The sequence below is a fragment of the Protopterus annectens genome, chromosome 11.part0, assembly GCF_019279795.1.
Source record: "Protopterus annectens isolate FY-2018-M chromosome 11.part0, PAN1.0, whole genome shotgun sequence".
In the NCBI taxonomy this organism is placed as follows: Eukaryota; Metazoa; Chordata; order Ceratodontiformes; family Protopteridae; genus Protopterus; species Protopterus annectens.
This window is the reverse complement of record NC_056745.1, coordinates 1,185,840,938-1,185,853,605: the sequence shown is the minus strand read 5'-3', so window position 1 is coordinate 1,185,853,605 and position 12,668 is coordinate 1,185,840,938. Positions and strand designations below refer to the sequence as shown.

The following is a 12,668-nucleotide window of genomic DNA, read 5'->3' as shown; positions in this document are numbered from 1 at the left end:
TTGAAATAAAATTGTGGGTAGTTTAGACTATTGTGGGCTTGAATCTGAATATCATATACTATAGTGTTTAAAAAAACAAGTAGGGAATATGTAAAACATTTGATGTAAGACTTTTGATTGTCTCTAGTATATATTTGTCTATGTTTGTCATTTATAGGTCTTAGGGAATATGCAGTTTCCAACATTTATAATGCAGATCCAAAATGGTTTAGGTTGGGATAAAACATTATTTGTGCTTGTTTTAAGCAGAGAACTAAGGCTATGAGCTATTAACAAGCTGCTTCCTGTGGTACAAAGTTTGATTTCTTCCGACATTGGCCTAACTGTGTGACTGTCAGTAAATCACTTAACTAGACAGAGCACTAGGGCTGAGACTACAAAAATATCAGTTTGGAATCAGTGCTCTCTCCCAGTTAATGAATATGAATAAATATGCTCTCTCCCAGTTAATGAATATGGATAAATATGCTTCAGAATTTATCTCCCGGGCCATTACACGTTACTCATCTCATTTTAACTTTTTTCCCTGACCCAGGAAAAAGCCAAATAGCAAAGAATTTTCAGCTCTTTGTTTTTTTCCATCCCACTGTAATAATAAAACTATTTGGTTTTAGAGATTCACAACCCATTTACTGTCATTCATACCTATATGTCTTCTATCCCTTCTTTTAGGACCATAAACCTACAGCTTTTTTATTGTTGTCTGGAATAGAAGACACCTGATGCAATAACATTGACAGACCAGACAGAAAGAGACATAGAGAATGAATGAGGACCAATCCACATGCTGATTCCTGGTTCTTCAACAATCTAATTTAAACAGTAAATTCTGTCTTCCAATATCACTTTTAGAAATTAACAACTTTTTTGTCACCTCAAAATATTATTCAAAACAAAAATAAACATGCCTCTGCCTGCCCACTGTCAGGTAAACCATTTCAATCTAAACTTTAATCTAGGTTAATGCAGTTAACAACATTTCTAATTCTTCATTCACACAGTACATATACCCTGCACATATATACTCGTACATTGACTACACACTGTAGAAACATTTCTTTCAGCTGTAATCACTCTCTGTTGCTTGCATTCCTCCCTCATCTCATCTTATTTAACTTCTTTGCCAGGTATAATTTTTTCTTTCATTATTTCCTACTATTCAGCTTTTCTTTGTTAATGTTTCATTCTCTTTTTATTCAGCAGTTCAGAATATATTGTAAAACACAATACATGCATAATTTTTTTTTACAAATTGTCCTCTTAACAAGTAGGGAAAACTTATTCCAGAACTTGGAGAGGTACTCGGTTATAAACCTGTCCCTTGACCATGTTTTATTTATATGTTGGTGAAGATTTAGGTCCCTGGCTCTATTATTGGTGGAGATATTAGACTTGTGGAGAAACAGGAGGTCCAGGACAATTGGTTCTCTACTGGCATGCTAAGTGGGACAGAGATCTCCCCACAAAATGTCTATAAGACACTGAATAGAAGGATAGAGCTTTCAGACTCTCTTGGTAGCTTAGGAATTTAGACGTGTGAATGTTCTGGTTAGGCAACTTTGGGCCTTTCTAATTTTTCGATATGTTTAGTGAAATATATCCCAAAGGGCATATTGTACTGAATAACTGACCTAATCAATGCTGAGCATAATGGAGTGATTACCTCTTCAGACATTGCTAATGTTCCTTTAACAATTAGTTTGGCTAAATAAAAGTATTTCCTTACAACCATTGTTATTTGATAGTCAAAAGATAGGGAGATATCGACCCAAGTATCTAGGTAATAAATGACATTTTCATTTTGCAGAGGTATGTTGTCTAAACAGTATGATGAAGGGAGGGGTTGTGTACCAAAAGTGATGATCCTACACCTTTTAGCATTTAGTTTGTGCCCCATTTTTACTACATCAAGAGTTTACTAGTAAGTGTTCATTCTGGAGGGTTTGGAGTCATAGAGTGACTTAACAACAACCTCCATTTTGCAGTTGTCTGCATATTTTCTGAACCAGAAATGATCTCTCTGCTTAGAGATCTGAGAAGTAAATATCAAAAATGAGAAGTCCCAGCACTGACCCTGAGGGAAATTGCTGGTTACTTTAATACTTTCTGATGAGGCTCCAACAAGTCATACTGTGAAGGTTCTTTTTTTTCAGTCAGATTGCTATCCATCTTACCACATATGGGTTGAGTTTTAAAGCATTTAGCTTTTGTATGATGCCAGCATGGGGAATGGTGTCAAAAGCCTTAGCCATTTCAAGATATGCCATGTGCACTGCAAGGCCAAAATTAATGGCCTCCATAACCACTTCAAAGAAATTTATCAGATCCAGATTAAATAGACAGGATTTACCCTTCACAAAGCCAAACTATTGGAGATGAGGTCTAACAAAATTCTTGATATCACAGTTTATGAAGTCCTTTATGATACATTCTGTAGCTTTGCAGATGAGGCTTGTAAGGCTGATGGATGAATTGTAAAGTCATCTTTTTAGAGGGGCATCACTACTGCTGTGCACCACCTATCAAGAACATTGCTTGTAGTTAAACTTAAGTTAAACAGTTTGAAGAGTGTTAATGCAAGGGCATGTTTAACCCTGTTAAACAGTCAGGTATATTGTCAGGTCAAATGGAGGAAGTATTTTTGGTCTTAGCACTTTCAGTAAAAGATCTTTAGAGATAATTGGGTGAATCAGGGATTCAGATATCTTAGAGCTATAATCAGACGTTTCATGGCCAAGTTGGTACTTAATTTACTCAAAAAGATATTAGCAATGTCAGGTGAGTCAGAATAGGAGGCCACATTACGAATATGTTCTGAACAATGTAAAATATTGTTCTTTAGCAGTCTAACAGAGCTAAAGGAGGATTTATAATTAGCATTGGCTTCAGAGGTCAGCCTAAGCTCATTGGCTCCTTTAGTGAATCTGATAGTGTTCTTCAGTTTTTTAGTAATGCTTTTAATATTTTCTTTGAGAAGATAGGATTTTGGTCTATTAAATAATTTAAAAAGTTTCTTTCTTTCTTTTGTTGTATGGTTTATTTATGGCATTAGACCAACAGGATAGTTTGTTTTGAATTTCCTATTATAACTTGGTTCTGGTAGGGACTGTTAGCTCTATGTATTTTTCTAAATGGGAGTAGAATTCCTTAATGAAGCTTGCTGCTATATTAAGATTAGTGGAGGTACAGTCATAAGTAATGCTGATATTTCTTCATTTAGTAAGTTGAGATTGGCATGTTTGTAGTCCTTAAATTCAATTAGAGTTGCCAGCTATCCGTTTCTTTTCTGGACTACCCGGAAATCAAACTGATTGTCCATTAGTCTGGAAAACACTGCAAACTCTAGTATTCTGTTTCAAAAAAAGAATCAAGACTATTGGGTTTTGTTGTTAAATTGGCAGATTTACTTTGCTTTTTTTTATAAAAAGCATAGTCAAGTCACAGAAAAAAGACATCATGAATGGAAAAAGGGTGTGTTCCCCTTCTTTGACATGGCAATGGCGTCACAAAATAGGTGGAAAGTGGGCGGGATTGTAGGAGATGTGATGCGGTGTGGCCTAAGTTCAGATTTACCCACAACGAAAGGTGGCAACCCTAAATTCAGTATAGTTTGTGGTATAAGTTTTGTTTGAAGTTTAAAGGAGAAGATTACAAGTCTGTGGTTAGATTTCAATGGGAAGGAGATGGCAGAGTAGTAGTGTAAGATGCAGTCATATTTGCAAGAATTACATCAAGAATACTATGCCCTCAAGTAGGTTTATTCACCAGCTGCTCAACAGAATTTTAACTTATTAAATGTAGGAATTTTTGGCCATATTCAACACTGAAGTTATAGGTGTCCCAGTTTATTGAAGAATTGTTAAAGTCAACCAAAATAAAGGAACTTTTGCTAATAGGAAGATCATTTAGAACACTAACAGATCCTACGTGATCATCAGGAAAAAAAAGAAGTTGTTCTGTAACAGTGGATAATCAGTACTACCTAGAGTGATCTGTAGTTCAACAAGTTTAGGCTGTGTGCCCCTAAGGATCTGCTTGGAGGAAATATTTTTCTTGACAAATATGGAGATTCTAACACAGTTGCCATTGTGCTTGAAGGCATGAAAAATGCAAATCTCTGGTACATAGGGAGTGCTCACTTTACATTTAAACCAAGTTTCGGTAACTATGCAGAGATGGGTGATTTCCAAATGCAGGAGTGCCTCCAGATCAGGCAATATTTTGTTTAAACTTCTGATATTAAGGAGAGTCAACTTAATGTAATCTGATTTTGGGACTGACATCTTAGTTACATTGAAATGTCCATCAAATGGACTCTGCCTAAAAAAGGCACTGGATGGTAGCAAAGGTCTTAAAAGTGAGAGGTGCAGATCACCATAGCTTAACAAGCTAGACCCGTATTTCAGTGAGTGGCAACTCTCTTCTTCCACTATCACAGTGTTACCTTTTCCTGACTGGGTTTAGTATAGTGACATTCACTGTATGACAGCACAGTTCATGTATCTTTGCAGGGTGTTATTTTTCTCGAATAGCTGTGCAGCCATGGGGTAAATATAGTTAGTTAAAGGTGGTGGGGATGCAAAGTCTCCCCCACTGGGATGTACCCATAACAAAAACAATAATTTGTCTGTTGTATAGTTTTCATTCAAGAAGGGTTTTTTTGGTGGTTTAGCATCAGTTTGCTTGCATTCAGAGGTTTTACATTTGATACTTCATTCTGGATCCAAACTATTTTGGAGTACAAACTTGTAAACTCTAGCAATATATTCTATGCAGCTTCCTTTTGTGCATATTGTGTACTTTGTATGACAAAGTGTTTGCTTATAGCTTTCTTCTGTATATTTTATGATAATGCAAAAATTAAGCTTTTTGTGTTTACTTGAAATACTATGTAATACTTACAGTGTTATGACACAAGACTCAGCCTTATCCTCTCAGGTCATGGCTGAAAATGATCATTAGTCATGTTACACCCTGGTAAAGAGTATTGCCTATCTGTACAATATAGTCTTTCCTGATGTGTTGATACATATATTGTCATGTTTCTTTAGCAGAGATAGAAATCTGACAATATACTTATGAAATTTGATAAAGTCATCCCAAACCATAGCAATATCTGTGAGATGGATCACACTATTCTCCTACCTCCTAAAGCTCATTGGGATGGTCTGTACCCATGCGCTCAAAACAACCACTTTGTGTAGTATAGGCATTTGCATTAGAATGCCTATATATACTGATTCTACAGCATTCGTGTTGTGGAGTCCTCAGACATACATGGGTGAAAATGTATATGTCATACATTGCCATGCATTCTAATGAGATGTATTTCCATTGAATGTCTCTGAATCACGTTAAGCAGCCATAGTATCTAAACATTGAGGAAGGTCTTGTCCCTTCATCACATGATCTTCAGTACTCCGTCTCCATTTTCATGTAGGTAAAGTTCATTACCAATAACAAGCAATGTTTTGTCAGCAAACAGTAATTAATCCTTTCCTATGCATTTGTTGGCCCCAGATTTGACAAAATATTCAAACTCCATACATGCAATAGATACCATGTAACACCATAAACAAAACAGTGAATTCTAAAACTTGCTGTTGTAGTGTAAAAGAATTTTTGCAGTGGGGCCTTTGCCTCCCTGCATCCCCTGATATGGGAAAAGTACATCATGCAGTCCCTGATAACTAAATATATACTAACTCCAGAGTTTCTGTACATTATAGTATGGGGATACCACAGGCTAGGATCACTAGTACTTAACTAGATTTTGTCTGTCATATTTTCTGTTCAAGCCTCAGAATTCCAAGAATTTTAGTTCTACTACTTAGAATTACACAAGGATTCAGGTAACCCCACTTAAGTCAATCTGTTGGTAAATATGCTTCTAAATATTTGATGCAGACTGTATGTCTGTCAGGCTTTTCATGAAACATTTACATTTGCCTATTGCTTAACCATTTCAGCTAATGGGCTTGATGATTGCAAATTAATCCTATTGCATTCATAGTAACACTGGCACTTACAAACGTTGCCTTTTGCATCTCTTGCAAACATATCTCATGCTCTCAGGGTCGCCAGATGTCGCTATTTGAGCAGGACTGTCCTGAGATCAGCAACCCATTCCCGAGTCCTGCACTGCCTCTTAAAATCCTGGTGAAAACAGCCCTCTGTTCTGCACTGAACAGAAGAGGCTGTGCTGTGCGATTTTTGATTGGCTCATATACCAGCATACAAGCCAATCATAAATCACAAAGTGGAGCCACTTCTGTTTAGTGCGAAACAGCAGGCTGTTTTGGATTGATCAGAAGGGGCTCTGCTATGCGATTTTTGACTGGCTTGTATGCCGGCATACGAGCCAATCATAAATCGCAAAGTGGAGCCACTGCTGTTCAATGCAAAACAGCGGGCTGTTCTGCATCGAACAGAAGAGGCTCTGCTGTGCAATTTTTGATTGGCTCATATACTGGCATACGAGCCAATCAAAAATCGCACAGCAGAGCCTCTTCTGTTCAATGCGGAACAGCAGGCAGTTCCGCATGAAATACCTTTTTTTTTTGAAGGACCTTTTTTTTATTGTCCCTACCTCTCATTTCATAAATCTGGAAATTCTGCATTCTCTGTGGATTTTTCTAATTTAAAGTGCTTTAAAGTAAAAATCTTTAACACACTTGATTTTCACATAGGTAAAATTCAAGTTCTGTTTTGTCACAGCAAACAGTAATTAAATATTTGCCTATGCATTTGTTGGCTCCAAAGCAAATAAAATGTGTGAAAACCAAAGCTGCTTGGCAGTTAAAGTAACAGGCTGTATTGTATTATATCCAATGCCCCTATTTTCTGTGCAAGGAAGAATAGATCAATACAACTTGCATCCAACCAAATTACTACTTCAGCCTTTTACTGGTTACATTTAATTGCAAGTAAGAGAAATTCCAGCAAGCACTTCAAAATATAGAGGGGTTTTTAATTTTAGCTGCAGAATAGCACGGAAGTTAACACTGCAGAGGTGTAAAGAGGCTTGACAATCCACCAAAAGTTTAAGACAGAGCTAACAGCTCTGAAAACAGCATTTTAATAGGTTATCAGAGGAGATATGTCTGCTTCCTAAAACTGATAATTTTACACACACACACACACACACACACACACACACACACACACACACACACACACACACACACACGTTTTTGATTATTGCAGCAGATCTGTTCAAATCCTAATCTTTTCATTTTAGATGTGTTCACTGTCCGGTTGCCTTTCAGTTTATAAACCACAGTACAGAACAACATTTTACTACTGTCTGAAGCTCCATTTTGTTTATGCATCACTAAAAATTAAAATGTAAGCCAGTTAATGAAGATGTAGCATACTTTAGGATAAAACACAACTGAAATATATTACACAAACCCTTTGGCATTCAAATAGGAAAATCTTCACTGGCAGCCTCCCAATCAACAAGTTACCCATGGCCTGAAAAATACTTTAATAAGTCAGGATTATTTCAGCTGCTGATAAATATGGCTTTTTACAGACCATATTAAAAGTCAGAACTATAACACCATGAATGTTGCATGAATTCAATACATGTAAAAACAGCCTTGAAACATGAGCCACTTTAAAACACTTTATGGAAATAAACAGTCTAACAGTAGACAATTTCTGCATCTGTCATTAATGAGTAGCATTAAGAACAAAACAATACCTGCAAATCTGAAGAGTTCATCTTACTTTCAAAGGGCTGATAGAACTAAGATCCCATGTTTACTGCGTTCATCAGGAATTTCATCTGTAAATCTGAAACAAACATGTATAAACTTCTTTCTTAGTCCTTTATATCTTTTGTTATTGAGGAAGTATAGCAGTCAGCAGCCAGTAACAGGAAGGAAGCCTTAACCAAACCGATTCTTATTTTGAATACAAGTCTAACAGCCTTAGCTTAATGCTTTAGTTAGAATTATACAGACATACTGCTTAATTTCCAAATAGAAAACAAAGATACTTTTACTGGGTAAGAAGTTACCGTGTACCTGAAATGTTAAAGGAATTAAATTTGTGATGCAGATTGCTCATATTCTTAATCCTCAAAACAACAAATGCAAAACTAAGTTACTGTATTAAAGCAGTATCAAAGTCTATAAAGCATAGAAATGAAATAATACTGTTGGCGTATCAAAAGCTACATCATTGCACCTTTTCTTCTGTAAGACCTATGTGACCTGGGTATCCCTTGACCCCTTCTAACTATAAGGATTTGAAAGACTTTTTTAATGCAAATAACAGATACAGCACTATGCTGTAATGCTGCCCTTGTATTGCCACATTCATTTGGGGCTTTAGAAGTTCAGAGAAAGAGCTTTGCACTGACTACAACTGGTACTTGTATCTGGTACAAAGCTGCAGTCCTGCCTCTCTTTACACCAGTGCTCTGACACAAGCCACATCCTTACTGTTTCAGATTGTTGCAAACTAAGTCTAATTTCCTACATTTAAGCAGAAGGTCTACATCCCAGGCTGCATCACTATGAATTATAAGCATCATTCTCCATCTGCTTAGTGCTCTGGTCACTTACAGGTTGCCTGCTGTTTTGAAAATCTGAATCAGAGAAAGTGCTTTGTGTGATGTAAATGGACAGGTTTATGTGCTAGTGACGAGTATATGTGTACATATGAATGTGTGTGTGTGTGTGTGTGTGTGTGTGTGTGTGTGTGTGTGTGTGATGCCTCTCAACCTCTTAGCACAAGAAATCTGGACAAAGCCAAAAATAATGGGGGACAAAGGCACAAAAATAGGGACAATTTTTAAATATTGCTCTTACAAGCATAGAAAGTTGCCAGAATAAAAGGTTTTGTGTTACAGAACATTTTTTCAAGGATACAAAGTCTGAAACTCAAATGTCTGTCATTATTTAATTAATTCAATCCTCAATGATTTGCCTGAAAACAACAAATTTTATGAGGAACACTCCAAAAATATGAAGCAAAAATCTTGATATTCTGCAAAAATCTAGACAGTTGAGAGGTACGGAATGTGTGTGTGTGTGTGTGTGTGTGTGTGTGTGTGTGTGTGTGTGTGTGTGTGTAATCTATACGTAGGGAACACTACAAGCTTGAGTCCCAACCACTCTGGAAACCCAGTGTTACAAAGCCAGAGACTTACTGATTTATAGCTTGTGTAGACCACTGCTCACACTTACACTAGAATATGACTTTGCCAAAGCTTACACAAACACATTATTCAAGTTCAAGTGAGGTTAGTGGGGCAGCCTTGAGGAAGGAATAAGGGGGGAGACTGTATGGTTAGGGAGTAGGAAGGGAGTTTATATATATATATATATATATATATATATATATATATATATATATATATATATATATTATATATATATATGTAGTTACGGGAAAAGCCGAAAGATACAAACAAAACACTTCAAAGCATCTAAAACTTATAACAGCTAAATTCAAAACATCGAGACCATAACATCAAAAACCCAAAACATCTAAAATTCATATCATCGAATTTCAGAACATCTAAAATGTATGATACGGAATAGTGTATCATCAGACGTGTAAATGTTATAGTTTAATCTGTTAATCTTGTGGTATTACTATGAGATGTTGTAGTTTTTATTTCTATTGTTATTATTTATATAGTGTATGAATTTATACTATTTATATAGTGTTTATTTTGCCACTCTGTATGTTGTTTTTAGGCTATGCAGGTAAGTGATATAGACATTATGTGCACATTCTTTATGGTGATCACGATACAGTGGGGTTAGGAAATTAACTTTTTCCCACTTTAGTGCGATCTCAGAGTTGGTATATTTAATTTACGGGGGGAGAGTGGAGGGGCAGAGCCCCCCACATGGGGGGGGTTGCAGGGGTCTTGCCCTCCCCTGTAGAAACACAGTAAAAGTGTGTTTGTTAGTTTGGTGTTGTTATAAGTGGAGGGGATGTTATTTTCATGTTATTTGTAATGTTCAATGTTGTGATGCAAAGTTTCAATGTTCTAGTTTTCAATGTTATGGGTTTTAGATATTTGGAAGTAAAACTATACATATATATATATAAGTGAGCACCTGACAATGTCAACAGCTGAGAACGCCGACAAGGAGATCGCCGACACCAGAAGATCGAAGATTGAGAAGACCGATGGATGAAAACCCCGACGCTGAGAAGACCGACGGATGAAAACCCCGAAGCTGAGAAGACCGACGGATGAAAACCCCAAGGCTGAGAAGACTAACATGGGAAAAGGCTGTGTAAGTATGCGGTAGTGACGGACGTTAGGGTGCGAGTAAGGTAAGTGTCCGATATTGACGGTGTCTAGGGATACGGGTGGGTTAAGTGAGTTAGGGTTAGGGCGCGGGCTAGGTAAGTGTGCGATAGTGATAGTCTTTGGGTTAGGGGTGGGTTAAGTGAGTTAGGATTAGGGCGCGGGTTAGGTAAGTGTGCGATAGTGGTAGTCTTTGGGTTAGGGGTGGGTTAAGTGAGTTAGGGTTAGGGCGCGGGTTAGGTAAGTGTGCGATAGTGATAGTCTTTGGGTTAGGGGTGGGTTAAGTGAGTTAAGGTTAGGGCGCAGGTTAGGTAAGTGTGCGATAGTGATAGTCTTTGGGTTAGGGGCAGTTTAAGTGAGTTAGGGTTAGGGCACGGGTTAGGTAAGTGTGCGATAGTGAAGGACCTTAGGGTTAGGGTTTGGGTTAAGGGTGTAGATAGTTGTGAAAGTGAGGTTTAGTGTGCGTTTGTAAGGATTTTGGTGTGATCGTGTTGTGTGTGTGCTTTTTGGACAGGGGATTTGTTTTGTTTGTTTATTGTCGGTATTGTGTCGGTATTATGGTGTGTCGGGCATGTGAGGTTTCGTGTTTGTGAACATTCGGTTATGTGCTGTGTCTGATTTCGTTGTCGGTGTTGTGGTTTGTCGGTGTTGTCAGGTAGATCCATATATAAATATCTATATATACATATATATATATATATATATATATATATATATATATGGTTCTACCTGACATAGCTGAAACCACACAACACCGACAACCACATCACCGACACCACATATTCGACAGTCCATAAACACGAAACCACACATAACCGACAACGAAATAACCGACGGTACACAAACACGAAACCCCATACACTGCACACACCACAATAACAATTATTAAAAACAAAACACATCCCCATTCCACAAACCACACACACAACACAAGCACACCAAAATCCTTACAAGCCCACACTAAACCTTACCCTAACCCTAAGGTCCGTCACTATCGCACACTTACCTAACCCTAACTCACTTAACCCGCTATCGCCCCTAACCCTAACTCACTTAACCCACCCTATCGCCTAACCCTAACTCACTTAACCCACCCCTATCGCTCCCTAACCCTAACTCACTTAACCCACCCCTATCGCTCCTAACCTAACTCACTTAACCCACCCCTATCCCCACAGACCGTCAATCTCCACACTTACCTGCCTCGCACCCTAACGTCCGTCACTACCGCATACTCACACAGCCTTTCCCCATGTCGGCATCCTCGGCGCTGGTGTTGTCATCTGTCGTGTCGGTCTTCTGCATTGTCGATGTTCTGCCACTCGCGATTCGCGTCGGTCTTCTTCACTTTCGATCTTCTGGAGCTCCGGATTCCGATGTCGGTCTTCTGCGCTGTCGACGAAGTCAGGTAGAACCATATATATATATATATATATATATATATATACATAAATGGGGCACGTTCACACACAAAGTGAATCCACTCAAAAACTAGAGTACCTGTTCGTAGGAGTTTACCTTTGAATGTGTGAAAGCACATTCGTCAAGCGTGCACATCCGCGAACCGTTTATGGGAAAACCGAAGCGCCTACTTCCTGAAATGTCGAATAAATATAGAATTTCGATATTTCCAATTGCTCCACTGCCGAAACAAGCACTAACATGGGTCAAAAAGGGGGTGAGATTTTGGAATTCTGCGCTTCAGTTTTCACTGTTTCGGAATTTCATGGTTTGCAGTTCATGGCAACAGTTTCGAAGATGTTGCCGTCGAACATTCAAAGGTAAACCATTTGTAGCACTAGATCCATTTAGCAGTAGAACATTATTTCAAAAGTGAGCAATTTATTTTACTCCATAAATGGTGGTACTATTAAAATTTGATGGCAGCCATGATGTTGTACTACACAAACTAATTACTGTGAAAGATAGGTTAGGTTCATATTAGTACTATGCTAACTGCACTTACGAGCAATTTTAAGTCTAGCCAATCCCTCATTGTGAGAATCAAACTCTGCACCTTGTGTCTATAAGGGAAACACCTTAGCCATTATGCCAACCTCCCACAGCATCATAATTCATAGAATGGAATGTATGTACGCCTTTATCAAATGCAAGCTGACTCCTCATTCATCATTGTAAAGATGTTGGCTGCTGAGATGTTTAAATAGATAGATAGATAGATAGATAGATAGATAGATAGATAGATAGATAGATAGCCAGATAAACAGATAGATAGCTAGATGGATGGGTAGATAGAACCATATACATTAGCAGTCCATGAACTTATGCAACATTCTCAGAACTTTGATTGTGTAAGTTGCAGGAATGTATTCTAAAGTTTTTTGTTGTTCTGTTGTCCTAGTGTGGTAAAGAGGGGCTGGAGTTC

General features: G+C 37.8%; 1 protein-coding gene across 1 annotated transcript in view; it reads right to left on the bottom strand.

Annotated features, from left to right (window-relative positions):
- The window catches only part of PIK3CG (phosphatidylinositol-4,5-bisphosphate 3-kinase catalytic subunit gamma), a 624,116-nt gene that overhangs the window by 468,397 nt on the left and 143,051 nt on the right, over window positions 1-12,668 (bottom strand). Inside the window, exon 2 of the mRNA XM_044088536.1 lies at window positions 7,709-7,800. The gene's annotated coding sequence lies outside the window, so the exon portion shown is untranslated. The remainder of the gene's footprint in view (window positions 1-7,708; window positions 7,801-12,668) is intronic.